Source organism: Ambystoma mexicanum, chromosome 8, assembly GCF_040938575.1.
Source record: "Ambystoma mexicanum isolate Mex_15411 chromosome 8, UKY_AmexF1_1, whole genome shotgun sequence".
NCBI classification, from domain to species: domain Eukaryota; kingdom Metazoa; phylum Chordata; class Amphibia; order Caudata; family Ambystomatidae; genus Ambystoma; species Ambystoma mexicanum.
Genome location: NC_090929.1, coordinates 730,493,593 through 730,517,974, shown reverse-complemented (window position 1 = coordinate 730,517,974; position 24,382 = coordinate 730,493,593). Strand labels below are relative to the sequence as shown.

Sequence of the window (24,382 nt, the reverse complement as noted above, 5' to 3'; positions counted from 1 at the left end):
TAAAACGGGATAAAATTATTTTGGAAACATACCAAATTTGAAAAGTAATTGAGAAGTTGTGCAATTACTAATCATGGAGCACAAAATAGCCTACAGCACCTGGTATTCCCAGGCGGTCTCCCATCCAGGTACTAACTAGGCCCGACACTGCTTAGCTTCCGAGATCAGACGAGATCGGGCGCATTCAGTGTGGTGTGGCCGTAGGCTCTGGGCCTAGTGAGTTTTGTACTTTTAAGCATCTAGTCGGCTAGACCTTGCAGTTTTGAAAGGCAATTGAGAAATGGCTCACTTCCTGAACTTGGAGCACAAAAAAGCCTACAGCAACTGGTATTCCCAGGCGGTCTCCCATCCAGGTACTAACTAGGCCCGACACTGCTTAGCTTCCAAGATCAGACGAGATCGGGCGCATTCAGTGTGGTGTGGCCGTAGGCTCTGGGCCTAGTGAGTTTTGTACTTTTAAGCATCTAGTCGGCTAGACCTTGCAGTTTTGAAAGGCAATTGAGAAATGGCTCACTTCCTGAACTTGGAGCACAAAAAAGCCTACAGCACCTGGTATTCCCAGGCGGTCTCCCATCCAGGTACTAACTAGGCCCGACACTGCTTAGCTTCCGAGATCAGACGAGATCGGGCACATTCAGTGTGGTGTGGCCGTAAGCTCTAGAAATGCTAAGAATATTACTCTTATGCATTTGCATTTAGTAAGCTAAGCCATGCAGCCACTTGCAACATGATACCACGCTCATCGCTCGATCAGGCTCGATCAGGCGAGATATATAAGACTGGTGGGCCCATTCAGGACTCCTATGTCTGGTAGGATAACTTTAATCCATCCATCCTGTTTCTGTTGCAGGGAGGTGGAGAGAACAATCAACACAATAACGGCTTTCTTTCATGCCTCTTGAAGGACTCAATATTCTCTGTACTGCATTACATGTGAAAGTCGATTTATTACCCATGAACACACTACCTGTATGCTAATTATATGTAAATAGGTAGCTCCAGCCCTCATAATGTTGTCCAACATTTCCGCTATAAAACGGGATAAAATTATTTTGGAAACATACCAAATTTGAAAAGTAATTGAGAAGTTGTGCAATTACTAATCATGGAGCACAAAATAGCCTACAGCACCTGGTATTCCCAGGCGGTCTCCCATCCAGGTACTAACTAGGCCCGACACTGCTTAGCTTCCGAGATCAGGCGCATTCAGTGTGGTGTGGCCGTAGGCTCTGGGCCTAGTGAGTTTTGTACTTTTAAGCATCTAGTCGGCTAGACCTTGCAGTTTTGAAAGGCAATTGAGAAATGGCTCACTTCCTGAACTTGGAGCACAAAAAAGCCTACAGCACCTGGTATTCCCAGGCGGTCTCCCATCCAGGTACTAACTAGGCCCGACACTGCTTAGCTTCCGAGATCAGACGCATTCAGTGTGGTGTGGCCGTAGGCTCTGGTCCTAGTGAGTTTTGTACTTTTAAGCATCTAGTCGGCTAGACCTTGCAGTTTTGAAAGGCAATTGAGAAATGGCTCACTTCCTGAACTTGGAGCACAAAAAAGCCTACAGCACCTGTTATTCCCAGGCTGTCTCCCATCCAGGTACTAACTAGGCCCGACACTGCTTAGCTTCCGAGATCAGACGAGATCGGGCGCATTCAGTGTGGTGTGGCCGTAGGCTCTGGTCCTAGTGAGTTTTGTACTTTTAAGCATCTAGTCGGCTAGACCTTTCAGTTTTGAAAGGCAATTGAGAAATGGCTCACTTCCTGAACTTGGAGCACAAAAAAGCCTACAGCACATGGTATTCCCAGGCGGTCTCCCATCCAGGTACTAACTAGGCCCGACACTGCTTAGCTTCCGAGATCAGACGAGATCGGGCGCATTCAGTGTGGTGTGGCCGTAGGCTCTGGGCCTAGTGAGTTTTGTACTTTTAAGCATCTAGTCGGCTAGACCTTGCAGTTTTGAAAGGCAATTGAGAAATGGCTCACTTCCTGAACTTGGAGCACAAAAAAGCCTACAGCACCTGGTATTCCCAGGAGGTCTCCCATCCAGGTACTAACTAGGCCCGACACTGCTTAGCTTCCGAGATCAGACGAGATCGGGCGCATTCAGTGTGGTGTGGCCGTAGGCTCTAGAAATGCTAAGAATATTACTCTTATGCATTTGCATTTAGTAAGCTAAGCCATGCAGCCACTTGCAACATGATACCACGCTCATCGCTCGATCAGGCTCGATCGCTCGATCAGGCGAGATATATAAGACTGGTGGGCCCATTCAGGACTCCTATGTCTGGTAGGATAACTTTAATCCATCCATCCTGTTTCTGTTGCAGGGAGGTGGAGAGAACAATCAACACAATAACGGCTTTCTTTCATGCCTCTTGAAGGACTCAATATTCTCTGTACTGCATTACATGTGAAAGTCGATTTATTACCCATGAACACACTACCTGTATGCTAATTATATGTAAATAGGTAGCTCCAGCCCTCATAATGTTGTCCAACATTTCCGCTATAAAACGGGATAAAATTATTTTGGAAACATACCAAATTTGAAAAGTAATTGAGAAGTTGTGCAATTACTAATCATGGAGCACAAAATAGCCTACAGCACCTGGTATTCCCAGGCGGTCTCCCATCCAGGTACTAACTAGGCCCGACACTGCTTAGCTTCCGAGATCAGGCGCATTCAGTGTGGTGTGGCCGTAGGCTCTGGGCCTAGTGAGTTTTGTACTTTTAAGCATCTAGTCGGCTATACCTTGCAGTTTTGAAAGGCAATTGAGAAATGGCTCACTTCCTGAACTTGGAGCACAAAAAAGCCTACAGCACCTGGTATTCCCAGGCGGTCTCCCATCCAGGTACTAACTAGGCCCGACACTGCTTAGCTTCCGAGATCAGACGCATTCAGTGTGGTGTGGCCGTAGGCTCTGGTCCTAGTGAGTTTTGTACTTTTAAGCATCTAGTCGGCTAGACCTTGCAGTTTTGAAAGGCAATTGAGAAATGGCTCACTTCCTGAACTTGGAGCACAAAAAAGCCTACAGCACCTGGTATTCCCAGGCGGTCTCCCATCCAGGTACTAACTAGGCCCGACACTGCTTAGCTTCCGAGATCAGACGAGATCGGGCGCATTCAGTGTGGTGTGGCCGTAGGCTCTGGGCCTAGTGAGTTTTGTACTTTTAAGCATCTAGTCGGCTAGACCTTGCAGTTTTGAAAGGCAATTGAGAAATGGCTCACTTCCTGAACTTGGAGCACAAAAAAGCCTACAGCACCTGGTATTCCCAGGCGGTCTCCCATCCAGGTACTAACTAGGCCCGACACTGCTTAGCTTCCGAGATCAGACGAGATCGGGCGCATTCAGTGTGGTGTGGCCGTAGGCTCTAGAAATGTTAAGAATATTACTCTTATGCATTTGCATTTAGTAAGCTAAGCCATGCAGCCACTTGCAACATGATACCACGCTCATCGCTCGATCAGGCTCGATCAGGCGAGATATATAAGACTGGTGGGCCCATTCAGGACTCCTATGTCTGGTAGGATAACTTTAATCCATCCATCCTGTTTCTGTTGCAGGGAGGTGGAGAGAACAATCAACACAATAACGGCTTTCTTTCATGCCTCTTGAAGGACTCAATATTCTCTGTACTGCATTACATGTGAAAGTCGATTTATTACCCATGAACACACTACCTGTATGCTAATTATATGTAAATAGGTAGCTCCAGCCCTCATAATGTTGTCCAACATTTCCGCTATAAAACGGGATAAAATTATTTTGGAAACATACCAAATTTGAAAAGTAATTGAGAAGTTGTGCAATTACTAATCATGGAGCACAAAATAGCCTACAGCACCTGGTATTCCCAGGCGGTCTCCCATCCAGGTACTAACTAGGCCCGACACTGCTTAGCTTCCGAGATCAGGCGCATTCAGTGTGGTGTGGCCGTAGGCTCTGGGCCTAGTGAGTTTTGTACTTTTAAGCATCTAGTCGGCTAGACCTTGCAGTTTTGAAAGGCAATTGAGAAATGGCTCACTTCCTGAACTTGGAGCACAAAAAAGCCTACAGCACCTGGTATTCCCAGGCGGTCTCCCATCCAGGTACTAACTAGGCCCGACACTGCTTAGCTTCCGAGATCAGACGCATTCAGTGTGGTGTGGCCGTAGGCTCTGGTCCTAGTGAGTTTTGTACTTTTAAGCATCTAGTCGGCTAGACCTTGCAGTTTTGAAAGGCAATTGAGAAATGGCTCACTTCCTGAACTTGGAGCACAAAAAAGCCTACAGCACCTGTTATTCCCAGGCTGTCTCCCATCCAGGTACTAACTAGGCCCGACACTGCTTAGCTTCCGAGATCAGACGAGATCGGGCGCATTCAGTGTGGTGTGGCCATAGGCTCTGGGCCTAGTGAGTTTTGTACTTTTAAGCATCTAGTCGGCTAGACCTTGCAGTTTTGAAAGGCAATTGAGAAATGGCTCACTTCCTGAACTTGGAGCACAAAAAAGCCTACAGCACCTGGTATTCCCAGGCGGTCTCCCATCCAGGTACTAACTAGGCCCGACACTGCTTACCTTCCGAGATCAGACGAGATCAGGCGCATTCAGTGTGGTGTGGCCGTAGGCTCTAGAAATGCTAAGAATATTACTCTTATGCATTTGCATTTAGTAAGCTAAGCCATGCAGCCACTTGCAACATGATACCACGCTCATCGCTCGATCATCAGGCTCGATCAGGCGAGATATATAAGACTGGTGGGCCCATTCAGGACTCCTATGTCTGGTAGGATAACTTTAATCCATCCATCCTGTTTCTGTTGCAGGGAGGTGGAGAGAACAATCAACACAATAACGGCTTTCTTTCATGCCTCTTGAAGGACTCAATATTCTCTGTACTGCATTACATGTGAAAGTCGATTTATTACCCATGAACACACTACCTGTATGCTAATTATATGTAAATAGGTAGCTCCAGCCCTCATAATGTTGTCCAACATTTCCGCTATAAAACGGGATAAAATTATTTTGGAAACATACCAAATTTGAAAAGTAATTGAGAAGTTGTGCAATTACTAATCATGGAGCACAAAATAGCCTACAGCACCTGGTATTCCCAGGCGGTCTCCCATCCAGGTACTAACTAGGCCCGACACTGCTTAGCTTCCGAGATCAGACGCATTCAGTGTGGTGTGGCCGTAGGCTCAGGGCCTAGTGAGTTTTGTACTTTTAAGCATCTAGTCGGCTAGACCTTGCAGTTTTGAAAGGCAATTGAGAAATGGCTCACTTCCTGAACTTGGAGCACAAAAAAGCCTACAGCACCTGGTATTCCCAGGCGGTCTCCCATCCAGGTACTAACTAGACCCGACACCGCTTAGCTTCCGAGATCAGACGCATTCAGTGTGGTGTGGCCGTAGGCTCTGGGCCTAGTGAGTTTTGTACTTTTAAGCATCTAGTCGGCTAGACCTTGCAGTTTTGAAAGGCAATTGAGAAATGGCTCACTTCCTGAACTTGGAGCACAAAAAAGCCTACAGCACCTGGTATTCCCAGGCGGTCTCCCACCCAGGTACTAACTAGGCCTGACACTGCTTAGCTTCCGAAATCAGACGAGATCGGGCGCATTCAGTGTGGTGTGGCCGTAGGCTCTGGGCCTAGTGAGTTTTGTACTTTTAAGCATCTAGTCGGCTAGACCTTGCAGTTTTGAAAGGCAATTGAGAAATGGCTCACTTCCTGAACTTGGAGCACAAAAAAGCCTACAGCACCTGGTATTCCCAGGCAGTCTCCCATCCAGGTACTAACTAGGCCCGACACTGCTTAGCTTCCGAGATCAGGCGCATTCAGTGTGGTGTGGCCGTAGGCTCTAGTAATGCTAAGAATATTACTCTTATGCATTTGCATTTAGTAAGCTAAGCCATGCAGCCACTTGCAACATGATACCACGCTCATCGCTCGATCAGGGCTCGATCAGGCGAGATATATAAGACTGGTGGGCCCATTCAGGACTCCTATGTCTGGTAGGATAACTTTAATCCATCCATCCTGTTTCTGTTGCAGGGAGGTGGAGAGAACAATCAACACAATAACGGCTTTCTTTCATGCCTCTTGAAGGACTCAATATTCTCTGTACTGCATTACATGTGAAAGTCGATTTATTACCCATGAACACACTACCTGTATGCTAATTATATGTAAATAGGTAGCTCCAGCCCTCATAATGTTGTCCAACATTTCCGCTATAAAACGGGATAAAATTATTTTGGAAACATACCAAATTTGAAAAGTAATTGAGAAGTTGTGCAATTACTAATCATGGAGCACAAAATAGCCTACAGCACCTGGTATTCCCAGGCGGTCTCCCATCCAGGTACTAACTAGGCCCGACACTGCTTAGCTTCCGAGATCAGACGAGATCGGGCGCATTCAGTGTGGTGTGGCCGTAGGCTCTGGGCCTAGTGAGTTTTGTACTTTTAAGCATCTAGTCGGCTAGACCTTGCAGTTTTGAAAGGCAATTGAGAAATGGCTCACTTCCTGAACTTGGAGCACAAAAAAGCCTACAGCAACTGGTATTCCCAGGCGGTCTCCCATCCAGGTACTAACTAGGCCCGACACTGCTTAGCTTCCAAGATCAGACGAGATCGGGCGCATTCAGTGTGGTGTGGCCGTAGGCTCTGGGCCTAGTGAGTTTTGTACTTTTAAGCATCTAGTCGGCTAGACCTTGCAGTTTTGAAAGGCAATTGAGAAATGGCTCACTTCCTGAACTTGGAGCACAAAAAAGCCTACAGCACCTGGTATTCCCAGGCGGTCTCCCATCCAGGTACTAACTAGGCCCGACACTGCTTAGCTTCCGAGATCAGACGAGATCGGGCACATTCAGTGTGGTGTGGCCGTAAGCTCTAGAAATGCTAAGAATATTACTCTTATGCATTTGCATTTAGTAAGCTAAGCCATGCAGCCACTTGCAACATGATACCACGCTCATCGCTCGATCAGGCTCGATCAGGCGAGATATATAAGACTGGTGGGCCCATTCAGGACTCCTATGTCTGGTAGGATAACTTTAATCCATCCATCCTGTTTCTGTTGCAGGGAGGTGGAGAGAACAATCAACACAATAACGGCTTTCTTTCATGCCTCTTGAAGGACTCAATATTCTCTGTACTGCATTACATGTGAAAGTCGATTTATTACCCATGAACACACTACCTGTATGCTAATTATATGTAAATAGGTAGCTCCAGCCCTCATAATGTTGTCCAACATTTCCGCTATAAAACGGGATAAAATTATTTTGGAAACATACCAAATTTGAAAAGTAATTGAGAAGTTGTGCAATTACTAATCATGGAGCACAAAATAGCCTACAGCACCTGGTATTCCCAGGCGGTCTCCCATCCAGGTACTAACTAGGCCCGACACTGCTTAGCTTCCGAGATCAGGCGCATTCAGTGTGGTGTGGCCGTAGGCTCTGGGCCTAGTGAGTTTTGTACTTTTAAGCATCTAGTCGGCTAGACCTTGCAGTTTTGAAAGGCAATTGAGAAATGGCTCACTTCCTGAACTTGGAGCACAAAAAAGCCTACAGCACCTGGTATTCCCAGGCGGTCTCCCATCCAGGTACTAACTAGGCCCGACACTGCTTAGCTTCCGAGATCAGACGCATTCAGTGTGGTGTGGCCGTAGGCTCTGGTCCTAGTGAGTTTTGTACTTTTAAGCATCTAGTCGGCTAGACCTTGCAGTTTTGAAAGGCAATTGAGAAATGGCTCACTTCCTGAACTTGGAGCACAAAAAAGCCTACAGCACCTGTTATTCCCAGGCTGTCTCCCATCCAGGTACTAACTAGGCCCGACACTGCTTAGCTTCCGAGATCAGACGAGATCGGGCGCATTCAGTGTGGTGTGGCCGTAGGCTCTGGTCCTAGTGAGTTTTGTACTTTTAAGCATCTAGTCGGCTAGACCTTTCAGTTTTGAAAGGCAATTGAGAAATGGCTCACTTCCTGAACTTGGAGCACAAAAAAGCCTACAGCACATGGTATTCCCAGGCGGTCTCCCATCCAGGTACTAACTAGGCCCGACACTGCTTAGCTTCCGAGATCAGACGAGATCGGGCGCATTCAGTGTGGTGTGGCCGTAGGCTCTGGGCCTAGTGAGTTTTGTACTTTTAAGCATCTAGTCGGCTAGACCTTGCAGTTTTGAAAGGCAATTGAGAAATGGCTCACTTCCTGAACTTGGAGCACAAAAAAGCCTACAGCACCTGGTATTCCCAGGAGGTCTCCCATCCAGGTACTAACTAGGCCCGACACTGCTTAGCTTCCGAGATCAGACGAGATCGGGCGCATTCAGTGTGGTGTGGCCGTAGGCTCTAGAAATGCTAAGAATATTACTCTTATGCATTTGCATTTAGTAAGCTAAGCCATGCAGCCACTTGCAACATGATACCACGCTCATCGCTCGATCAGGCTCGATCGCTCGATCAGGCGAGATATATAAGACTGGTGGGCCCATTCAGGACTCCTATGTCTGGTAGGATAACTTTAATCCATCCATCCTGTTTCTGTTGCAGGGAGGTGGAGAGAACAATCAACACAATAACGGCTTTCTTTCATGCCTCTTGAAGGACTCAATATTCTCTGTACTGCATTACATGTGAAAGTCGATTTATTACCCATGAACACACTACCTGTATGCTAATTATATGTAAATAGGTAGCTCCAGCCCTCATAATGTTGTCCAACATTTCCGCTATAAAACGGGATAAAATTATTTTGGAAACATACCAAATTTGAAAAGTAATTGAGAAGTTGTGCAATTACTAATCATGGAGCACAAAATAGCCTACAGCACCTGGTATTCCCAGGCGGTCTCCCATCCAGGTACTAACTAGGCCCGACACTGCTTAGCTTCCGAGATCAGGCGCATTCAGTGTGGTGTGGCCGTAGGCTCTGGGCCTAGTGAGTTTTGTACTTTTAAGCATCTAGTCGGCTAGACCTTGCAGTTTTGAAAGGCAATTGAGAAATGGCTCACTTCCTGAACTTGGAGCACAAAAAAGCCTACAGCACCTGGTATTCCCAGGCGGTCTCCCATCCAGGTACTAACTAGGCCCGACACTGCTTAGCTTCCGAGATCAGACGAGATCGGGCGCATTCAGTGTGGTGTGGCCGTAGGCTCTAGAAATGCTAAGAATATTACTCTTATGCATTTGCATTTAGTAAGCTAAGCCATGCAGCCACTTGCAACATGATACCACGCTCATCGCTCGATCAGGCTCGATATATAAGACTGGTGGGCCCATTCAGGACTCCTATGTCTGGTAGGATAACTTTAATCCATCCATCCTGTTTCTGTTGCAGGGAGGTGGAGAGAACAATCAACACAATAACGGCTTTCTTTCATGCCTCTTGAAGGACTCAATATTCTCTGTACTGCATTACATGTGAAAGTCGATTTATTACCCATGAACACACTACCTGTATGCTAATTATATGTAAATAGGTAGCTCCAGCCCTCATAATGTTGTCCAACATTTCCGCTATAAAACGGGATAAAATTATTTTGGAAACATACCAAATTTGAAAAGTAATTGAGAAGTTGTGCAATTACTAATCATGGAGCACAAAATAGCCTACAGCACCTGGTATTCCCAGGCGGTCTCCCATCCAGGTACTAACTAGGCCCGACACCGCTTAGCTTCCGAGATCAGGCGCATTCAGTGTGGTGTGGCTGTAGGTTCTGGGCCTAGTGAGTTTTGTACTTTTAAGCATCTAGTCGGCTAGACCTTGCAGTTTTGAAAGGCAATTGAGAAATGGCTCACTTCCTGAACTTGGAGCACAAAAAAGCCTACAGCACCTGGTATTCCCAGGCAGTCTCCCATCCAGGTACTAACTAGGCCCAACACTGCTTAGCTTCCGAGATCAGGCGCATTCAGTGTGGTGTGGCCGTAGGCTCTAGAAATGCTAAGAATATTACTCTTATGCATTTGCATTTAGTAAGCTAAGCCATGCTGCCACTTGCAACATGACACCACGCTCATCGCTCGATCAGGCGAGATATATAAGACTGGTGGGCCCATTCAGGACTCCTATGTCTGGTAGGATAACTTTAATCCATCCATCCTGTTTCTGTTGCAGGGAGGTGGAGAGAACAATCAACACAATAATGGCTTTCTTTCAAGCCTCTTGAATGACTCAATATTCTCTGTACTGCATTACACGTGAAAGTAGATTTATTACCCATGAACACACTACCTGTATGCTAATTATATGTAAATAGGTAGCTCCAGCCCTCATAATGTTGTCCAACATTTCCGCTATAAAACGGGATACAATTATTTTGGAAACATACCAAATTTGAAAAGTAATTGAGAAGTTGCGCAATTACTAATCATGGAGCACAAAATAGCCTAGAGCACCTGGTATTCCCAGGCTGTCTCCCAACCAGGTACTAACTAGGCCCACCACTGCTTAGCTTCCGAGATCAGACGAGATCGAGCGCATTCAGTGTGGTGTGGCCGCAGGCTCTGGGCCTAGTGAGTTTTGTACTTTTAAGCATCTAGTTGGCTAGACCTTGCAGTTTTGAAAGGCAATTGAGAAATGGCTCACTTCCTGAACTTGGAGCACAAAAAAAGCCTACAGCACCTGGTATTCCCAGGCGGTCTCCCATCCAGGTACTAACTAGGCCCGACACTGCTTAGCTTCCGAGATCAGACGCTTTCAGTGTGGTGTGGCCGTAGGCTCTGGGCCTAGTGAGTTTTGTACTTTTAAGCATCTAGTCGGCTAGACCTTGCAGTTTTGAAAGGCAATTGAGAAATGGCTCACTTCCTGAACTTGGAGCACAAAAAAGCCTACAGCACCTGGTATTCCCAGGCGGTCTCCCATCCAGGTACTAACTAGGCCCGACACTGCTTAGCTTCCGAGATCAGATGAGATCGGGCGCATTCAGTGTGGTGTGGCCGTAGGCTCTGGGCCTAGTGAGTTTTGTACTTTTAAGCATCTAGTCGGGTAGACCTTGCAGTTTTGAAAGGCAATTGAGAAATGGCTCACTTCCTGAACTTGGAGCACAAAAAAGCCTACAGCACCTGGTATTCCCAGGCGGTCTCCCATCCAGGTACTAACTAGGCCTGACACTGCTTAGCTTCCGAGATCAGACGAGATCGGGCGCATTCAGTGTGGTGTGGCCGTAGGCTCTGGGCCTAGTGAGTTTTGTACTTTCAAGCATCTAGTCGGCTACACCTTGCAGTTTTGAAAGGCAATTGAGAAATGGCTCACTTCCTGAACTTGGAGCACAAAAAAGCCTACAGCACCTGGTATTCCCAGGCGGTCTCCCATCCAGGTACTAACTAGGCCCGACACTGCTTAGCTTCCGAGATCAGGCGCATTCAGTGTGGTGTGGCCGTAGGCTCTGGGCCTAGTGCGTTTTGTACTTTTAAGCATCTAGTCAGCTAGACCTTGCAGTTTTGAAAGGCAATTGAGAAATGGCTCACTTCCTGAACTTGGAGCACAAAAAAGCCTACAGCACCTGGTATTCCCAGGCGGTCTCCCATCGAGGTACTAACTAGGCCCGACACTGCTTAGCTTCTGAGATCAGACGAGATCGGGCGCATTCAGTGTGGTGTGGCCGTAGGCTCTGGGCCTAGTGAGTTTTGTACTTTTAAGCATCTAGTCGGCTAGACCTTGCAGTTTTGAAAGGCAATTGAGAAATGGCTCACTTCCTGAACTTGGAGTACAAAAAAGCCTACAGCACCTGGTATTCCCAGGCAGTCTCCCATCCAGGTACTAACTAGGCCCAACACTGCTTAGCTTCCAAGATCAGACGAGATCGGGCGCATTCAGTGTGGTGTGGCCGTAGGCTCTAGAAATGCTAAGAATATTACTCTTATGCATTTGCATTTAGTAAGCTAAGCCATGCAGCCACTTGCAACATGATACCACGCTCATCGCTCGATCAGGCGAGATATATAAGACTGGTGGGCCCATTCAGGACTCCTATGTCTGGTAGGATAACTTTAATCCATCCATCCTGTTTCTGTTGCAGGGAGGTGGAGAGAACAATCAACACAATAATGGCTTTCTTTCAAGCCTCTTGAAGGACTCAATATTCTCTGTACTGCATTACATGTGAAAGTCGATTTATTACCCATGAACACACTACCTTTTTGCTAATTATATGTAAATAGGTAGCTCCAGCCCTCATAATGTTGTCCAACATTTCCGCTATAAAACGGGATACAATTATTTTGGAAACATACCAAATTTGAAAAGTAATTGAGAAGTTGCGCAATTACTAATCATGGAGCACAAAATAGCCTAAAGCACCTGGTATTCCCAGGCGGTCTCCCATCCAGGTACTTACTAGGCCCGACATTGCTTAGCTTCCGAGATCAGAAGAGATCTGGCACATTCAGTGTGGTGTGGCCATAGGCTCTGGACCTAGTGAGTTTTGTACTTTTAAGCATCTAGTCGGCTAGACCTTGCAGTTTTGAAAGGCAATTGAGAAATGGCTCACTTCCTGAACTTGGAGCACAAAAAAGCCTACAGCACCTGGTATTCCCAGGCGGTCTCCCACCCAGGTACTAACTAGGCCTGACACTGCTTAGCTTCCGAGATCAGACGAGATCGGGCGCATTAAGTGTGGTGTGGCCGTAGGCTCTGGACCTAGTGAGTTTTGTACTTTTAAGCATCTAGTCGGCTAGACCTTGCAGTTTTGAAAGGCAATTGAGAAATGGCTCACTTCCTGAACTTGGAGCACAAAAAAGCCTACAGCACCTGGTATTCCCAGGCGGTCTCCCATCCAGGTACTAACTAGGCCCGACACTGTTTACCTTCCGAGATCAGACGAGATCAGGCACATTCAGTGTGGTGTGGCCGTAGGCTCTAGAAATGCTAAGAATATTACTCTTATGCATTTGCATTTAGTAAGCTAAGCCATGCAGCCACTTGCAACATGATACCACGCTCATCGCTCGATCAGGCGAGATATATAAGACTGGTGGGCCCATTCAGGACTCCTATGTCTGGTAGGATAACTTTAATCCATCCATCCTGTTTCTGTTGCAGGGAGGTGGAGAGAACAATCAACACAATAATGGCTTTCTTTCAAGCCTCTTGAAGGACTCAATATTCTCTGTACTGCATTACATGTGAAAGTCGATTTATTACCCATGAACACACTACCTGTATGCTAATTATATGTAAATAGGTAGCTCCAGCCCTCATAATGTTGTCCAACATTTCCGCTATAAAACGGGATAAAATTATTTTGGAAACATACCAAATTTGAAAAGTAATTGAGAAGTTGTGCAATTACTAATCATGGAGCACAAAATAGCCTACAGCACCTGGTATTCCCAGGCGGTCTCCCATCCAGGTACTAACTAGGCCCGACACTGCTTAGCTTCCGAGATCAGACGAGATCGGGCGCATTCAGTGTGGTGTGGCCGTAGGCTCTGGGCCTAGTGAGTTTTGTACTTTTAAGCATCTAGTCGGCTAGACCTTGCAGTTTTGAAAGGCAATTGAGAAATGGCTCACTTCCTGAACTTGGAGCACAAAAAAGCCTACAGCACCTGGTATTCCCAGGCGGTCTCCCATCCAGGTACTAACTAGGCCCGACACTGCTTAGCTTCCGAGATCGGGCGCATTCAGTGTGGTGTGGCCGTAGGCTCTGGTCCTAGTGAGTTTTGTACTTTTAAGCATCTAGTCGGCTAGACCTTGCAGTTTTGAAAGGCAATTGAGAAATGGCTCACTTCCTGAACTTGGAGCACAAAAAAGCCTACAGCACCTGGTATTCCCAGGCGGTCTCCCATCCAGGTACTAACTAGGCCCGACACTGCTTAGCTTCCGAGATCAGACGAGATCGGGCGCATTCAGTGTGGTGTGGCCGTAGGCTCTGGGCCTAGTGAGTTTTGTACTTTTAAGCATCTAGTCGGCTAGACCTTGCAGTTTTGAAAGGCAATTGAGAAATGGCTCACTTCCTGAACTTGGAGCACAAAAAAGCCTACAGCACCTGGTATTCCCAGGCGGTCTCCCATCCAGGTACTAACTAGGCCCAACACTGCTTAGCTTCCGAGATCAGACGAGATCGGGCGCATTCAGTGTGGTGTGGCCGTAGGCTCGAGTAATGCTAAGAATATTACTCTTATGCATTTGCATTTAGTAAGCTAAGCCATGCAGCCACTTGCAACATGATACCACGCTCATCGCTCGATCAGCGCTCGATCAGGCGAGATATATAAGACTGGTGGGCCCATTCAGGACTCCTATGTCTGGTAGGATAACTTTAATCCATCCATCCTGTTTCTGTTGCAGGGAGGTGGAGAGAACAATCAACACAATAACGGCTTTCTTTCATGCCTCTTGAAGGACTCAATATTCTCTGTACTGCATTACATGTGAAAGTCGATTTATTACCCATGAACACACTACCTGTATGCTAATTATATGTAAATAGGTAGCTCCAGCCCTCATAATGTTGTCCAACATTTCCGCTATAAAACGGGATAAAATTATTTTGGAAACATACCAAATTTGAAAAGTAATTGAGAAGTTGCGCAATTACTAATCATGGAGCACAAAATAGCCTACAGCACCTGGTATTCCCAGGCGGTCTCCCATCCAGGTACTAACTAGGCCCGACACTGCTTAGCTTCCGAGATCAGACGAGATCGGGCGCATTCAGTGTGGTGTGGCCGTAGGCTCTGGGCCTAGTGAGTTTTGTACTTTTAAGCATCTAGTCGGCTAGACCTTGCAGTTTTGAAAGGCAATTGAGAAATGGCTCACTTCCTGAACTTGGAGCACAAAAAAGCCTACAGCACCTGGTATTCCCAGGCAGTCTCCCATCCAGGTACTAACTAGGCCCGACACTGCTTAGCTTCCGAGATCAGGCGCATTCAGTGTGGTGTGGCCGTAGGCTCTAGTAATGCTAAGAATATTACTCTTATGCATTTGCATTTAGTAAGCTAAGCCATGCAGCCACTTGCAACATGATACCACGCTCATCGCTCGATCAGGGCTCGATCAGGCGAGATATATAAGACTGGTGGGCCCATTCAGGACTCCTATGTCTGGTAGGATAACTTTAATCCATCCATCCTGTTTCTGTTGCAGGGAGGTGGAGAGAACAATCAACACAATAACGGCTTTCTTTCATGCCTCTTGAAGGACTCAATATTCTCTGTACTGCATTACATGTGAAAGTCGATTTATTACCCATGAACACACTACCTGTATGCTAATTATATGTAAATAGGTAGCTCCAGCCCTCATAATGTTGTCCAACATTTCCGCTATAAAACGGGATAAAATTATTTTGGAAACATACCAAATTTGAAAAGTAATTGAGAAGTTGTGCAATTACTAATCATGGAGCACAAAATAGCCTACAGCACCTGGTATTCCCAGGCGGTCTCCCATCCAGGTACTAACTAGGCCCGACACTGCTTAGCTTCCGAGATCAGACGAGATCGGGCGCATTCAGTGTGGTGTGGCCGTAGGCTCTGGGCCTAGTGAGTTTTGTACTTTTAAGCATCTAGTCGGCTAGACCTTGCAGTTTTGAAAGGCAATTGAGAAATGGCTCACTTCCTGAACTTGGAGCACAAAAAAGCCTACAGCAACTGGTATTCCCAGGCGGTCTCCCATCCAGGTACTAACTAGGCCCGACACTGCTTAGCTTCCGAGATCAGACGAGATCGGGCGCATTCAGTGTGGTGTGGCCGTAGGCTCTGGGCCTAGTGAGTTTTGTACTTTTAAGCATCTAGTCGGCTAGACCTTGCAGTTTTGAAAGGCAATTGAGAAATGGCTCACTTCCTGAACTTGGAGCACAAAAAAGCCTACAGCACCTGGTACTCCCAGGCGGTCTCCCATCCAGGTACTAACTAGGCCCGACACTGCTTAGCTTCCGAGATCAGACGAGATCGGGCACATTCAGTGTGGTGTGGCCGTAGGCTCTAGAAATGCTAAGAATATTACTCTTATGCATTTGCATTTAGTAAGCTAAGCCATGCAGCCACTTGCAACATGATACCACGCTCATCGCTCGATCAGGCTCGATCAGGCGAGATATATAAGACTGGTGGGCCCATTCAGGACTCCTATGTCTGGTAGGATAACTTTAATCCATCCATCCTGTTTCTGTTGCAGGGAGGTGGAGAGAACAATCAACACAATAACGGCTTTCTTTCATGCCTCTTGAAGGACTCAATATTCTCTGTACTGCATTACATGTGAAAGTCGATTTATTACCCATGAACACACTACCTGTATGCTAATTATATGTAAATAGGTAGCTCCAGCCCTCATAATGTTGTCCAACATTTCCGCTATAAAATGGGATAAAATTATTTTGGAAACATACCAAATTTGAAAAGTAATTGAGAAGTTGTGCAATTACTAATCATGGAGCACAAAATAGCCTACAGCACCTGGTATTCCCAGGCGGTCTCCCATCCAGGTACTAACTAGGCCCGACACTGCTTAGCTTCCGAGATCAGGCGCATTCAGTGTGGTGTGGCCGTAGGCTCTGGGCCTAGTGAGTTTTGTACTTTTAAGCATCTAGTCGGCTAGACCTTGCAGTTTTGAAAGGCAATTGAGAAATGGCTCACTTCCTGAACTTGGAGCACAAAAAAGCCTACAGCACCTGGTATTCCCAGGCGGTCTCCCATCCAGGTACTAACTAGGCCCGACACTGCTTAGCTTCCGAGATCAGACGCATTCAGTGTGGTGTGGCCGTAGGCTCTGGTCCTAGTGAGTTTTGTACTTTTAAGCATCTAGTCGGCTAGACCTTGCAGTTTTGAAAGGCAATTGAGAAATGGCTCACTTCCTGAACTTGGAGCACAAAAAAGCCTACAGCACCTGTTATTCCCAGGCTGTCTCCCATCCAGGTACTAACTAGGCCCGACACTGCTTAGCTTCCGAGATCAGACGAGATCGGGCGCATTCAGTGTGGTGTGGCCGTAGGCTCTGGTCCTAGTGAGTTTTGTACTTTTAAGCATCTAGTCGGCTAGACCTTGCAGTTTTGAAAGGCAATTGAGAAATGGCTCACTTCCTGAACTTGGAGCACAAAAAAGCCTACAGCACCTGGTATTCCCAGGCGGTCTCCCATCCAGGTACTAACTAGGCCCGACACTGCTTAGCTTCCGAGATCAGACGCATTCAGTGTGGTGTGGCCGTAGGCTCTGGGCCTAGTGAGTTTTGTACTTTTAAGCATCTAGTCGGCTAGACCTTGCAGTTTTGAAAGGCAATTGAGAAATGGCTCACTTCCTGAACTTGGAGCACAAAAAAGCCTACAGCACCTGGTATTCCCAGGCGGTCTCCCATCCAGGTACTAACTAGGCCCGACACTGCTTAGCTTCCGAGATCAGACGAGATCGGGCGCATTCAGTGTGGTGTGGCCATAGGCTCTAGAAATGCTAAGAATATTACTCTTATGCATTTGCATTTAGTAAGCTAAGCCATGCAGCCACTTGCAACATGATACCACGCTCATCGCTCGATCAGGCTCGATCAGGCGAGATATATAAGACTGGTGGGCCCATTCAGGACTCCTATGTCTGGTAGGATAACTTTAATCCATCCATCCTGTTTCTGTTGCAGGGAGGTGGAGAGAACAATCAACACAATAACGGCTTTCTTTCATGCCTCTTGAAGGACTCAATATTCTCTGTACTGCATTACATGTGAAAGTCGATTTATTACCCATGAACACACTACCTGTATGCTAATTATATGTAAATAGGTAGCTCCAGCCCTCATAATGTTGTCCAACATTTCCGCTATAAAACGGGATAAAATTATTTTGGAAACATACCAAATTTGAAAAGTAATTGAGAAGTTGTGCAATTACTAATCATGGAGCACAAAATAGCCTACAGCACCTGGTATTCCCAGGCGGTCTCCCATCCAGGTACTAACTAGGCCCGACACTGCTTAGCTTCCGAGATCAGGCGCATTCAGTGTGGTGTGGCCGTAGGCTCTGGGCCTAGTGAGTTTTGTACTTTTAAGCATCTAGTCGGCTATACCTTGCAGTTTTGAAAGGCAATTGAGAAATGGCTCACTTCCTGAACTTGGAGCACAAAAAAGCCTACAGCACCTGGTATTCCCAGGCGGTCTCCCATCCAGGTACTAACTAGGCCCGACACTGCTTAGCTTCCGAGATCAGACGCATTCAGTGTGGTGTGGCCGTAGGCTCTGGTCCTAGTGAGTTTTGTACTTTTAAGCATCTAGTCGGCTAGACCTTGCAGTTTTGAAAGGCAATTGAGAAATGGCTCACTTCCTGAACTTGGAGCACAAAAAAGCCTACAGCACCTGGTATTCCCAGGCGGTCTCCCATCCAGGTACTAACTAGGCCCGACACTGCTTAGCTTCCGAGATCAGACGAGATCGGGCGCATTCAGTGTGGTGTGGCCGTAGGCTCTGGGCCTAGTGAGTTTTGTACTTTTAAGCATCTAGTCGGCTAGACCTTGCAGTTTTGAAAGGCAATTGAGAAATGGCTCACTTCCTGAACTTGGAGCACAAAAAAGCCTACAGCACCTGGTATTCCCAGGCGGTCTCCCATCCAGGTACTAACTAGGCCCGACACTGCTTAGCTTCCGAGATCAGACGAGATCGGGCGCATTCAGTGTGGTGTGGCCGTAGGCTCTAGAAATGTTAAGAATATTACTCTTATGCATTTGCATTTAGTAAGCTAAGCCATGCAGCCACTTGCAACATGATACCACGCTCATCGCTCGATCAGGCTCGATCAGGCGAGATATATAAGACTGGTGGGCCCATTCAGGACTCCTATGTCTGGTAGGATAACTTTAATCCATCCATCCTGTTTCTGTTGCAGGGAGGTGGAGAGAACAATCAACACAATAACGGCTTTCTTTCATGCCTCTTGAAGGACTCAATATTCTCTGTACTGCATTACATGTGAAAGTCGATTTATTACCCATGAACACACTACCTGTATGCTAATTATATGTAAATAGGTAGCTCCAGCCCTCATAATGTTGTCCAACATTTCCGCTATAAAACGGGATAAAATTATTTTGGAAACATACCAAATTTGAAAAGTAATTGAGAAGTTGTGCAATTACTAATCATGGAGCACAAAATAGCCTACAGCACCTGGTATTCCCAGGCGGTCTCCCATCCAGGTACTAACTAGGCCCGACACTGCTTAGCTTCCGAGATCAGGCGCATTCAGTGTGGTGTGGCCGTAGGCTCTGGGCCTAGTGAGTTTTGTACTTTTAAGCATCTAGTCGGCTAGACCTTGCAGTTTTGAAAGGCAATTGAGAAATGGCTCACTTCCTGAACTTGGAGCACAAAAAAGCCTACAGCACCTGGTATTCCCAGGCGGTCTCCCATCCAGGTACTAACTAGGCCCGACACTGCTTAGCTTCCGAGATCAGACGCATTCAGTGTGGTGTGGCCGTAGGCTCTGGTCCTAGTGAGTTTTGTACTTTTAAGCATCTAGTCGGCTAGACCTTGCAGTTTTGAAAGGCAATTGAGAAATGGCTCACTTCCTGAACTTGGAGCACAAAAAAGCCTACAGCACCTGTTATTCCCAGGCTGTCTCCCATCCAGGTACTAACTAGGCCCGACACTGCTTAGCTTCCGAGATCAGACGAGATCGGGCGCATTCAGTGTGGTGTGGCCATAGGCTCTGGGCCTAGTGAGTTTTGTACTTTTAAGCATCTAGTCGGCTAGACCTTGCAGTTTTGAAAGGCAATTGAGAAATGGCTCACTTCCTGAACTTGGAGCACAAAAAAGCCTACAGCACCTGGTATTCCCAGGCGGTCTCCCATCCAGGTACTAACTAGGCCCGACACTGCTTACCTTCCGAGATCAGACGAGATCAGGCGCATTCAGTGTGGTGTGGCCGTAGGCTCTAGAAATGCTAAGAATATTACTCTTATGCATTTGCATTTAGTAAGCTAAGCCATGCAGCCACTTGCAACATGATACCACGCTCATCGCTCGATCATCAGGCTCGATCAGGCGAGATATATAAGACTGGTGGGCCCATTCAGGACTCCTATGTCTGGTAGGATAACTTTAATCCATCCATCCTGTTTCTGTTGCAGGGAGGTGGAGAGAACAATCAACACAATAACGGCTTTCTTTCATGCCTCTTGAAGGACTCAATATTCTCTGTACTGCATTACATGTGAAAGTCGATTTATTACCCATGAACACACTACCTGTATGCTAATTATATGTAAATAGGTAGCTCCAGCCCTCATAATGTTGTCCAACATTTCCGCTATAAAACGGGATAAAATTATTTTGGAAACATACCAAATTTGAAAAGTAATTGAGAAGTTGTGCAATTACTAATCATGGAGCACAAAATAGCCTACAGCACCTGGTATTCCCAGGCGGTCTCCCATCCAGGTACTAACTAGGCCCGACACTGCTTAGCTTCCGAGATCAGACGCATTCAGTGTGGTGTGGCCGTAGGCTCAGGGCCTAGTGAGTTTTGTACTTTTAAGCATCTAGTCGGCTAGACCTTGCAGTTTTGAAAGGCAATTGAGAAATGGCTCACTTCCTGAACTTGGAGCACAAAAAAGCCTACAGCACCTGGTATTCCCAGGCGGTCTCCCATCCAGGTACTAACTAGACCCGACACCGCTTAGCTTCCGAGATCAGACGCATTCAGTGTGGTGTGGCCGTAGGCTCTGGGCCTAGTGAGTTTTGTACTTTTAAGCATCTAGTCGGCTAGACCTTGCAGTTTTGAAAGGCAATTGAGAAATGGCTCACTTCCTGAACTTGGAGCACAAAAAAGCCTACAGCACCTGGTATTCCCAGGCGGTCTCCCACCCAGGTACTAACTAGGCCTGACACTGCTTAGCTTCCGAAATCAGACGAGATCGGGCGCATTCAGTGTGGTGTGGCCGTAGGCTCTGGGCCTAGTGAGTTTTGTACTTTTAAGCATCTAGTCGGCTAGACCTTGCAGTTTTGAAAGGCAATTGAGAAATGGCTCACTTCCTGAACTTGGAGCACAAAAAAGCCTACAGCACCTGGTATTCCCAGGCAGTCTCCCATCCAGGTACTAACTAGGCCCGACACTGCTTAGCTTCCGAGATCAGGCGCATTCAGTGTGGTGTGGCCGTAGGCTCTAGTAATGCTAAGAATATTACTCTTATGCATTTGCATTTAGTAAGCTAAGCCATGCAGCCACTTGCAACATGATACCACGCTCATCGCTCGATCAGGGCTCGATCAGGCGAGATATATAAGACTGGTGGGCCCATTCAGGACTCCTATGTCTGGTAGGATAACTTTAATCCATCCATCCTGTTTCTGTTGCAGGGAGGTGGAGAGAACAATCAACACAATAACGGCTTTCTTTCATGCCTCTTGAAGGACTCAATATTCTCTGTACTGCATTACATGTGAAAGTCGATTTATTACCCATGAACACACTACCTGTATGCTAATTATATGTAAATAGGTAGCTCCAGCCCTCATAATGTTGTCCAACATTTCCGCTATAAAACGGGATAAAATTATTTTGGAAACATACCAAATTTGAAAAGTAATTGAGAAGTTGTGCAATTACTAATCATGGAGCACAAAATAGCCTACAGCACCTGGTATTCCCAGGCGGTCTCCCATCCAGGTACTAACTAGGCCCGACACTGCTTAGCTTCCGAGATCAGACGAGATCGGGCGCATTCAGTGTGGTGTGGCCGTAGGCTCTGGGCCTAGTGAGTTTTGTACTTTTAAGCATCTAGTCGGCTAGACCTTGCAGTTTTGAAAGGCAATTGAGAAATGGCTCACTTCCTGAACTTGGAGCACAAAAAAGCCTACAGCAACTGGTATTCCCAGGCGGTCTCCCATCCAGGTACTAACTAGGCCCGACACTGCTTAGCTTCCAAGATCAGACGAGATCGGGCGCATTCAGTGTGGTGTGGCCGTAGGCTCTGGGCCTAGTGAGTTTTGTACTTTTAAGCATCTAGTCGGCTAGACCTTGCAGTTTTGAAAGGCAATTGAGAAATGGCTCACTTCCTGAACTTGGAGCACAAAAAAGCCTACAGCACCTGGTATTCCCAGGCGGTCTCCCATCCAGGTACTAACTAGGCCCGACACTGCTTAGCTTCCGAGATCAGACGAGATCGGGCACATTCAGTGTGGTGTGGCCGTAAGCTCTAGAAATGCTAAGAATATTACTCTTATGCATTTGCATTTAGTAAGCTAAGCCATGCAGCCACTTGCAACATGATACCACGCTCATCGCTCGATCAGGCTCGATCAGGCGAGATATATAAGACTGGTGGGCCCATTCAGGACTCCTATGTCTGGTAGGATAACTTTAATCCATCCATCCTGTTTCTGTTGCAGGGAGGTGGAGAGAACAATCAACACAATAACGGCTTTCTTTCATGCCTCTTGAAGGACTCAATATTCTCTGTACTGCATTACATGTGAAAGTCGATTTATTACCCATGAACACACTACCTGTATGCTAATTATATGTAAATAGGTAGCTCCAGCCCTCATAATGTTGTCCAACATTTCCGCTATAAAACGGGATAAAATTATTTTGGAAACATACCAAATTTGAAAAGTAATTGAGAAGTTGTGCAATTACTAATCATGGAGCACAAAATAGCCTACAGCACCTGGTATTCCCAGGCGGTCTCCCATCCAGGTACTAACTAGGCCCGACACTGCTTAGCTTCCGAGATCAGGCGCATTCAGTGTGGTGTGGCCGTAGGCTCTGGGCCTAGTGAGTTTTGTACTTTTAAGCATCTAGTCGGCTAGACCTTGCAGTTTTGAAAGGCAATTGAGAAATGGCTCACTTCCTGAACTTGGAGCACAAAAAAGCCTACAGCACCTGGTATTCCCAGGCGGTCTCCCATCCAGGTACTAACTAGGCCCGACACTGCTTAGCTTCCGAGATCAGACGCATTCAGTGTGGTGTGGCCGTAGGCTCTGGTCCTAGTGAGTTTTGTACTTTTAAGCATCTAGTCGGCTAGACCTTGCAGTTTTGAAAGGCAATTGAGAAATGGCTCACTTCCTGAACTTGGAGCACAAAAAAGCCTACAGCACCTGTTATTCCCAGGCTGTCTCCCATCCAGGTACTAACTAGGCCCGACACTGCTTAGCTTCCGAGATCAGACGAGATCGGGCGCATTCAGTGTGGTGTGGCCGTAGGCTCTGGTCCTAGTGAGTTTTGTACTTTTAAGCATCTAGTCGGCTAGACCTTTCAGTTTTGAAAGGCAATTGAGAAATGGCTCACTTCCTGAACTTGGAGCACAAAAAAGCCTACAGCACATGGTATTCCCAGGCGGTCTCCCATCCAGGTACTAACTAGGCCCGACACTGCTTAGCTTCCGAGATCAGACGAGATCGGGCGCATTCAGTGTGGTGTGGCCGTAGGCTCTGGGCCTAGTGAGTTTTGTACTTTTAAGCATCTAGTCGGCTAGACCTTGCAGTTTTGAAAGGCAATTGAGAAATGGCTCACTTCCTGAACTTGGAGCACAAAAAAGCCTACAGCACCTGGTATTCCCAGGAGGTCTCCCATCCAGGTACTAACTAGGCCCGACACTGCTTAGCTTCCGAGATCAGACGAGATCGGGCGCATTCAGTGTGGTGTGGCCGTAGGCTCTAGAAATGCTAAGAATATTACTCTTATGCATTTGCATTTAGTAAGCTAAGCCATGCAGCCACTTGCAACATGATACCACGCTCATCGCTCGATCAGGCTCGATCGCTCGATCAGGCGAGATATATAAGACTGGTGGGCCCATTCAGGACTCCTATGTCTGGTAGGATAACTTTAATCCATCCATCCTGTTTCTGTTGCAGGGAGGTGGAGAGAACAATCAACACAATAACGGCTTTCTTTCATGCCTCTTGAAGGACTCAATATTCTCTGTACTGCATTACATGTGAAAGTCGATTTATTACCCATGAACACACTACCTGTATGCTAATTATATGTAAATAGGTAGCTCCAGCCCTCATAATGTTGTCCAACATTTCCGCTATAAAACGGGATAAAATTATTTTGGAAACATACCAAATTTGAAAAGTAATTGAGAAGTTGTGCAATTACTAATCATGGAGCACAAAATAGCCTACAGCACCTGGTATTCCCAGGTGGTCTCCCATCCAGGTACTAACTAGGCCCGACACTGCTTAGCTTCCGAGATCAGGCGCATTCAGTGTGGTGTGGCCGTAGGCTCTGGGCCTAGTGAGTTTTGTACTTTTAAGCATCTAGTCGGCTAGACCTTGCAGTTTTGAAAGGCAATTGAGAAATGGCTCACTTCCTGAACTTGGAGCACAAAAAAGCCTACAGCACCTGGTATTCCCAGGCGGTCTCCCATCCAGGTACTAACTAGGCCCGACACTGCTTAGCTTCCGAGATCAGACGCATTCAGTGTGGTGTGGCCGTAGGCTCTGGTCCTAGTGAGTTTTGTACTTTTAAGCATCTA

General features: G+C 46.7%; 44 non-coding genes and 34 pseudogenes across 44 annotated transcripts; all 78 read right to left on the bottom strand.

The window, feature by feature from the left end:
- Positions 1 to 87: 87 nt before the first annotated feature.
- Positions 88 to 206, bottom strand: LOC138477224 (5S ribosomal RNA). The gene has a single exon (XR_011271203.1). It is a non-coding gene; the product is annotated as a 5S ribosomal RNA (ribosomal RNA).
- Positions 207 to 312: 106 nt separating this feature from the next.
- On the bottom strand, positions 313 to 431 carry LOC138480227 (5S ribosomal RNA). The gene has a single exon (XR_011273928.1). It is a non-coding gene; the product is annotated as a 5S ribosomal RNA (ribosomal RNA).
- A 106-nt stretch (positions 432 to 537) lies between these two features.
- LOC138478773 (5S ribosomal RNA) lies at positions 538 to 656 on the bottom strand. The gene has a single exon (XR_011272609.1). It is a non-coding gene; the product is annotated as a 5S ribosomal RNA (ribosomal RNA).
- A 463-nt stretch (positions 657 to 1,119) lies between these two features.
- Positions 1,120 to 1,228, bottom strand: LOC138474236 (5S ribosomal RNA; annotated as a pseudogene).
- A 106-nt stretch (positions 1,229 to 1,334) lies between these two features.
- On the bottom strand, positions 1,335 to 1,443 carry LOC138474449 (5S ribosomal RNA; annotated as a pseudogene).
- A 106-nt stretch (positions 1,444 to 1,549) lies between these two features.
- Positions 1,550 to 1,668, bottom strand: LOC138480252 (5S ribosomal RNA). Its single transcript, XR_011273951.1, has one exon. It is a non-coding gene; the product is annotated as a 5S ribosomal RNA (ribosomal RNA).
- Positions 1,669 to 1,774: 106 nt separating this feature from the next.
- LOC138479225 (5S ribosomal RNA) lies at positions 1,775 to 1,893 on the bottom strand. Its single transcript, XR_011273019.1, has one exon. It is a non-coding gene; the product is annotated as a 5S ribosomal RNA (ribosomal RNA).
- Positions 1,894 to 1,999: 106 nt separating this feature from the next.
- LOC138476257 (5S ribosomal RNA) lies at positions 2,000 to 2,118 on the bottom strand. The gene has a single exon (XR_011270325.1). It is a non-coding gene; the product is annotated as a 5S ribosomal RNA (ribosomal RNA).
- A 471-nt stretch (positions 2,119 to 2,589) lies between these two features.
- On the bottom strand, positions 2,590 to 2,698 carry LOC138474235 (5S ribosomal RNA; annotated as a pseudogene).
- Positions 2,699 to 2,804: 106 nt separating this feature from the next.
- LOC138474448 (5S ribosomal RNA) lies at positions 2,805 to 2,913 on the bottom strand (annotated as a pseudogene).
- A 106-nt stretch (positions 2,914 to 3,019) lies between these two features.
- Positions 3,020 to 3,138, bottom strand: LOC138477212 (5S ribosomal RNA). The gene has a single exon (XR_011271192.1). It is a non-coding gene; the product is annotated as a 5S ribosomal RNA (ribosomal RNA).
- A 106-nt stretch (positions 3,139 to 3,244) lies between these two features.
- On the bottom strand, positions 3,245 to 3,363 carry LOC138477200 (5S ribosomal RNA). The gene has a single exon (XR_011271181.1). It is a non-coding gene; the product is annotated as a 5S ribosomal RNA (ribosomal RNA).
- A 463-nt stretch (positions 3,364 to 3,826) lies between these two features.
- On the bottom strand, positions 3,827 to 3,935 carry LOC138474234 (5S ribosomal RNA; annotated as a pseudogene).
- A 106-nt stretch (positions 3,936 to 4,041) lies between these two features.
- Positions 4,042 to 4,150, bottom strand: LOC138474445 (5S ribosomal RNA; annotated as a pseudogene).
- Positions 4,151 to 4,256: 106 nt separating this feature from the next.
- On the bottom strand, positions 4,257 to 4,375 carry LOC138480380 (5S ribosomal RNA). Its single transcript, XR_011274060.1, has one exon. It is a non-coding gene; the product is annotated as a 5S ribosomal RNA (ribosomal RNA).
- A 106-nt stretch (positions 4,376 to 4,481) lies between these two features.
- On the bottom strand, positions 4,482 to 4,600 carry LOC138479236 (5S ribosomal RNA). Its single transcript, XR_011273029.1, has one exon. It is a non-coding gene; the product is annotated as a 5S ribosomal RNA (ribosomal RNA).
- A 466-nt stretch (positions 4,601 to 5,066) lies between these two features.
- Positions 5,067 to 5,175, bottom strand: LOC138474444 (5S ribosomal RNA; annotated as a pseudogene).
- A 106-nt stretch (positions 5,176 to 5,281) lies between these two features.
- LOC138474733 (5S ribosomal RNA) lies at positions 5,282 to 5,390 on the bottom strand (annotated as a pseudogene).
- A 106-nt stretch (positions 5,391 to 5,496) lies between these two features.
- LOC138480154 (5S ribosomal RNA) lies at positions 5,497 to 5,615 on the bottom strand. Its single transcript, XR_011273863.1, has one exon. It is a non-coding gene; the product is annotated as a 5S ribosomal RNA (ribosomal RNA).
- Positions 5,616 to 5,721: 106 nt separating this feature from the next.
- LOC138474409 (5S ribosomal RNA) lies at positions 5,722 to 5,830 on the bottom strand (annotated as a pseudogene).
- A 464-nt stretch (positions 5,831 to 6,294) lies between these two features.
- Positions 6,295 to 6,413, bottom strand: LOC138477187 (5S ribosomal RNA). Its single transcript, XR_011271169.1, has one exon. It is a non-coding gene; the product is annotated as a 5S ribosomal RNA (ribosomal RNA).
- Positions 6,414 to 6,519: 106 nt separating this feature from the next.
- Positions 6,520 to 6,638, bottom strand: LOC138480226 (5S ribosomal RNA). Its single transcript, XR_011273927.1, has one exon. It is a non-coding gene; the product is annotated as a 5S ribosomal RNA (ribosomal RNA).
- A 106-nt stretch (positions 6,639 to 6,744) lies between these two features.
- LOC138478772 (5S ribosomal RNA) lies at positions 6,745 to 6,863 on the bottom strand. The gene has a single exon (XR_011272608.1). It is a non-coding gene; the product is annotated as a 5S ribosomal RNA (ribosomal RNA).
- A 463-nt stretch (positions 6,864 to 7,326) lies between these two features.
- Positions 7,327 to 7,435, bottom strand: LOC138474233 (5S ribosomal RNA; annotated as a pseudogene).
- A 106-nt stretch (positions 7,436 to 7,541) lies between these two features.
- Positions 7,542 to 7,650, bottom strand: LOC138474443 (5S ribosomal RNA; annotated as a pseudogene).
- A 106-nt stretch (positions 7,651 to 7,756) lies between these two features.
- Positions 7,757 to 7,875, bottom strand: LOC138480251 (5S ribosomal RNA). Its single transcript, XR_011273950.1, has one exon. It is a non-coding gene; the product is annotated as a 5S ribosomal RNA (ribosomal RNA).
- Positions 7,876 to 7,981: 106 nt separating this feature from the next.
- On the bottom strand, positions 7,982 to 8,100 carry LOC138479224 (5S ribosomal RNA). Its single transcript, XR_011273018.1, has one exon. It is a non-coding gene; the product is annotated as a 5S ribosomal RNA (ribosomal RNA).
- Positions 8,101 to 8,206: 106 nt separating this feature from the next.
- LOC138476245 (5S ribosomal RNA) lies at positions 8,207 to 8,325 on the bottom strand. The gene has a single exon (XR_011270314.1). It is a non-coding gene; the product is annotated as a 5S ribosomal RNA (ribosomal RNA).
- Positions 8,326 to 8,796: 471 nt separating this feature from the next.
- On the bottom strand, positions 8,797 to 8,905 carry LOC138474232 (5S ribosomal RNA; annotated as a pseudogene).
- Positions 8,906 to 9,011: 106 nt separating this feature from the next.
- On the bottom strand, positions 9,012 to 9,130 carry LOC138477175 (5S ribosomal RNA). The gene has a single exon (XR_011271158.1). It is a non-coding gene; the product is annotated as a 5S ribosomal RNA (ribosomal RNA).
- A 453-nt stretch (positions 9,131 to 9,583) lies between these two features.
- On the bottom strand, positions 9,584 to 9,692 carry LOC138474654 (5S ribosomal RNA; annotated as a pseudogene).
- Positions 9,693 to 9,798: 106 nt separating this feature from the next.
- Positions 9,799 to 9,907, bottom strand: LOC138474368 (5S ribosomal RNA; annotated as a pseudogene).
- Positions 9,908 to 10,360: 453 nt separating this feature from the next.
- Positions 10,361 to 10,479, bottom strand: LOC138474340 (5S ribosomal RNA; annotated as a pseudogene).
- Positions 10,480 to 10,586: 107 nt separating this feature from the next.
- LOC138474376 (5S ribosomal RNA) lies at positions 10,587 to 10,695 on the bottom strand (annotated as a pseudogene).
- A 106-nt stretch (positions 10,696 to 10,801) lies between these two features.
- Positions 10,802 to 10,920, bottom strand: LOC138475050 (5S ribosomal RNA). The gene has a single exon (XR_011269244.1). It is a non-coding gene; the product is annotated as a 5S ribosomal RNA (ribosomal RNA).
- A 106-nt stretch (positions 10,921 to 11,026) lies between these two features.
- On the bottom strand, positions 11,027 to 11,145 carry LOC138478883 (5S ribosomal RNA). Its single transcript, XR_011272708.1, has one exon. It is a non-coding gene; the product is annotated as a 5S ribosomal RNA (ribosomal RNA).
- Positions 11,146 to 11,251: 106 nt separating this feature from the next.
- Positions 11,252 to 11,360, bottom strand: LOC138474230 (5S ribosomal RNA; annotated as a pseudogene).
- Positions 11,361 to 11,466: 106 nt separating this feature from the next.
- Positions 11,467 to 11,585, bottom strand: LOC138479524 (5S ribosomal RNA). Its single transcript, XR_011273291.1, has one exon. It is a non-coding gene; the product is annotated as a 5S ribosomal RNA (ribosomal RNA).
- A 106-nt stretch (positions 11,586 to 11,691) lies between these two features.
- LOC138479520 (5S ribosomal RNA) lies at positions 11,692 to 11,810 on the bottom strand. Its single transcript, XR_011273287.1, has one exon. It is a non-coding gene; the product is annotated as a 5S ribosomal RNA (ribosomal RNA).
- A 453-nt stretch (positions 11,811 to 12,263) lies between these two features.
- On the bottom strand, positions 12,264 to 12,382 carry LOC138474040 (5S ribosomal RNA; annotated as a pseudogene).
- A 106-nt stretch (positions 12,383 to 12,488) lies between these two features.
- On the bottom strand, positions 12,489 to 12,607 carry LOC138479911 (5S ribosomal RNA). Its single transcript, XR_011273642.1, has one exon. It is a non-coding gene; the product is annotated as a 5S ribosomal RNA (ribosomal RNA).
- Positions 12,608 to 12,713: 106 nt separating this feature from the next.
- On the bottom strand, positions 12,714 to 12,832 carry LOC138480166 (5S ribosomal RNA). Its single transcript, XR_011273874.1, has one exon. It is a non-coding gene; the product is annotated as a 5S ribosomal RNA (ribosomal RNA).
- Positions 12,833 to 13,285: 453 nt separating this feature from the next.
- LOC138477163 (5S ribosomal RNA) lies at positions 13,286 to 13,404 on the bottom strand. The gene has a single exon (XR_011271147.1). It is a non-coding gene; the product is annotated as a 5S ribosomal RNA (ribosomal RNA).
- A 106-nt stretch (positions 13,405 to 13,510) lies between these two features.
- On the bottom strand, positions 13,511 to 13,619 carry LOC138473928 (5S ribosomal RNA; annotated as a pseudogene).
- A 106-nt stretch (positions 13,620 to 13,725) lies between these two features.
- Positions 13,726 to 13,844, bottom strand: LOC138477150 (5S ribosomal RNA). The gene has a single exon (XR_011271136.1). It is a non-coding gene; the product is annotated as a 5S ribosomal RNA (ribosomal RNA).
- A 106-nt stretch (positions 13,845 to 13,950) lies between these two features.
- On the bottom strand, positions 13,951 to 14,069 carry LOC138475263 (5S ribosomal RNA). Its single transcript, XR_011269424.1, has one exon. It is a non-coding gene; the product is annotated as a 5S ribosomal RNA (ribosomal RNA).
- A 464-nt stretch (positions 14,070 to 14,533) lies between these two features.
- Positions 14,534 to 14,652, bottom strand: LOC138477137 (5S ribosomal RNA). Its single transcript, XR_011271125.1, has one exon. It is a non-coding gene; the product is annotated as a 5S ribosomal RNA (ribosomal RNA).
- A 106-nt stretch (positions 14,653 to 14,758) lies between these two features.
- On the bottom strand, positions 14,759 to 14,867 carry LOC138474408 (5S ribosomal RNA; annotated as a pseudogene).
- A 464-nt stretch (positions 14,868 to 15,331) lies between these two features.
- LOC138477125 (5S ribosomal RNA) lies at positions 15,332 to 15,450 on the bottom strand. The gene has a single exon (XR_011271114.1). It is a non-coding gene; the product is annotated as a 5S ribosomal RNA (ribosomal RNA).
- A 106-nt stretch (positions 15,451 to 15,556) lies between these two features.
- On the bottom strand, positions 15,557 to 15,675 carry LOC138479621 (5S ribosomal RNA). Its single transcript, XR_011273379.1, has one exon. It is a non-coding gene; the product is annotated as a 5S ribosomal RNA (ribosomal RNA).
- A 106-nt stretch (positions 15,676 to 15,781) lies between these two features.
- Positions 15,782 to 15,900, bottom strand: LOC138478727 (5S ribosomal RNA). The gene has a single exon (XR_011272567.1). It is a non-coding gene; the product is annotated as a 5S ribosomal RNA (ribosomal RNA).
- Positions 15,901 to 16,363: 463 nt separating this feature from the next.
- Positions 16,364 to 16,472, bottom strand: LOC138474229 (5S ribosomal RNA; annotated as a pseudogene).
- A 106-nt stretch (positions 16,473 to 16,578) lies between these two features.
- LOC138474442 (5S ribosomal RNA) lies at positions 16,579 to 16,687 on the bottom strand (annotated as a pseudogene).
- Positions 16,688 to 16,793: 106 nt separating this feature from the next.
- On the bottom strand, positions 16,794 to 16,912 carry LOC138480250 (5S ribosomal RNA). Its single transcript, XR_011273949.1, has one exon. It is a non-coding gene; the product is annotated as a 5S ribosomal RNA (ribosomal RNA).
- A 106-nt stretch (positions 16,913 to 17,018) lies between these two features.
- Positions 17,019 to 17,127, bottom strand: LOC138474441 (5S ribosomal RNA; annotated as a pseudogene).
- A 106-nt stretch (positions 17,128 to 17,233) lies between these two features.
- Positions 17,234 to 17,352, bottom strand: LOC138477838 (5S ribosomal RNA). Its single transcript, XR_011271760.1, has one exon. It is a non-coding gene; the product is annotated as a 5S ribosomal RNA (ribosomal RNA).
- A 463-nt stretch (positions 17,353 to 17,815) lies between these two features.
- On the bottom strand, positions 17,816 to 17,924 carry LOC138474228 (5S ribosomal RNA; annotated as a pseudogene).
- Positions 17,925 to 18,030: 106 nt separating this feature from the next.
- LOC138474439 (5S ribosomal RNA) lies at positions 18,031 to 18,139 on the bottom strand (annotated as a pseudogene).
- A 106-nt stretch (positions 18,140 to 18,245) lies between these two features.
- Positions 18,246 to 18,364, bottom strand: LOC138477113 (5S ribosomal RNA). Its single transcript, XR_011271103.1, has one exon. It is a non-coding gene; the product is annotated as a 5S ribosomal RNA (ribosomal RNA).
- A 106-nt stretch (positions 18,365 to 18,470) lies between these two features.
- Positions 18,471 to 18,589, bottom strand: LOC138477101 (5S ribosomal RNA). Its single transcript, XR_011271092.1, has one exon. It is a non-coding gene; the product is annotated as a 5S ribosomal RNA (ribosomal RNA).
- A 463-nt stretch (positions 18,590 to 19,052) lies between these two features.
- LOC138474227 (5S ribosomal RNA) lies at positions 19,053 to 19,161 on the bottom strand (annotated as a pseudogene).
- Positions 19,162 to 19,267: 106 nt separating this feature from the next.
- Positions 19,268 to 19,376, bottom strand: LOC138474438 (5S ribosomal RNA; annotated as a pseudogene).
- A 106-nt stretch (positions 19,377 to 19,482) lies between these two features.
- LOC138480378 (5S ribosomal RNA) lies at positions 19,483 to 19,601 on the bottom strand. Its single transcript, XR_011274059.1, has one exon. It is a non-coding gene; the product is annotated as a 5S ribosomal RNA (ribosomal RNA).
- Positions 19,602 to 19,707: 106 nt separating this feature from the next.
- On the bottom strand, positions 19,708 to 19,826 carry LOC138479235 (5S ribosomal RNA). Its single transcript, XR_011273028.1, has one exon. It is a non-coding gene; the product is annotated as a 5S ribosomal RNA (ribosomal RNA).
- A 466-nt stretch (positions 19,827 to 20,292) lies between these two features.
- Positions 20,293 to 20,401, bottom strand: LOC138474437 (5S ribosomal RNA; annotated as a pseudogene).
- A 106-nt stretch (positions 20,402 to 20,507) lies between these two features.
- LOC138474732 (5S ribosomal RNA) lies at positions 20,508 to 20,616 on the bottom strand (annotated as a pseudogene).
- A 106-nt stretch (positions 20,617 to 20,722) lies between these two features.
- Positions 20,723 to 20,841, bottom strand: LOC138480153 (5S ribosomal RNA). Its single transcript, XR_011273862.1, has one exon. It is a non-coding gene; the product is annotated as a 5S ribosomal RNA (ribosomal RNA).
- Positions 20,842 to 20,947: 106 nt separating this feature from the next.
- On the bottom strand, positions 20,948 to 21,056 carry LOC138474407 (5S ribosomal RNA; annotated as a pseudogene).
- Positions 21,057 to 21,520: 464 nt separating this feature from the next.
- Positions 21,521 to 21,639, bottom strand: LOC138477089 (5S ribosomal RNA). The gene has a single exon (XR_011271081.1). It is a non-coding gene; the product is annotated as a 5S ribosomal RNA (ribosomal RNA).
- Positions 21,640 to 21,745: 106 nt separating this feature from the next.
- On the bottom strand, positions 21,746 to 21,864 carry LOC138480223 (5S ribosomal RNA). The gene has a single exon (XR_011273926.1). It is a non-coding gene; the product is annotated as a 5S ribosomal RNA (ribosomal RNA).
- Positions 21,865 to 21,970: 106 nt separating this feature from the next.
- LOC138478771 (5S ribosomal RNA) lies at positions 21,971 to 22,089 on the bottom strand. The gene has a single exon (XR_011272607.1). It is a non-coding gene; the product is annotated as a 5S ribosomal RNA (ribosomal RNA).
- A 463-nt stretch (positions 22,090 to 22,552) lies between these two features.
- LOC138474225 (5S ribosomal RNA) lies at positions 22,553 to 22,661 on the bottom strand (annotated as a pseudogene).
- A 106-nt stretch (positions 22,662 to 22,767) lies between these two features.
- On the bottom strand, positions 22,768 to 22,876 carry LOC138474435 (5S ribosomal RNA; annotated as a pseudogene).
- A 106-nt stretch (positions 22,877 to 22,982) lies between these two features.
- On the bottom strand, positions 22,983 to 23,101 carry LOC138480249 (5S ribosomal RNA). The gene has a single exon (XR_011273948.1). It is a non-coding gene; the product is annotated as a 5S ribosomal RNA (ribosomal RNA).
- Positions 23,102 to 23,207: 106 nt separating this feature from the next.
- On the bottom strand, positions 23,208 to 23,326 carry LOC138479223 (5S ribosomal RNA). Its single transcript, XR_011273017.1, has one exon. It is a non-coding gene; the product is annotated as a 5S ribosomal RNA (ribosomal RNA).
- Positions 23,327 to 23,432: 106 nt separating this feature from the next.
- On the bottom strand, positions 23,433 to 23,551 carry LOC138476233 (5S ribosomal RNA). Its single transcript, XR_011270303.1, has one exon. It is a non-coding gene; the product is annotated as a 5S ribosomal RNA (ribosomal RNA).
- Positions 23,552 to 24,022: 471 nt separating this feature from the next.
- LOC138474214 (5S ribosomal RNA) lies at positions 24,023 to 24,131 on the bottom strand (annotated as a pseudogene).
- Positions 24,132 to 24,237: 106 nt separating this feature from the next.
- Positions 24,238 to 24,346, bottom strand: LOC138474434 (5S ribosomal RNA; annotated as a pseudogene).
- Between the last annotated feature and the right edge of the window lie 36 nt (positions 24,347 to 24,382).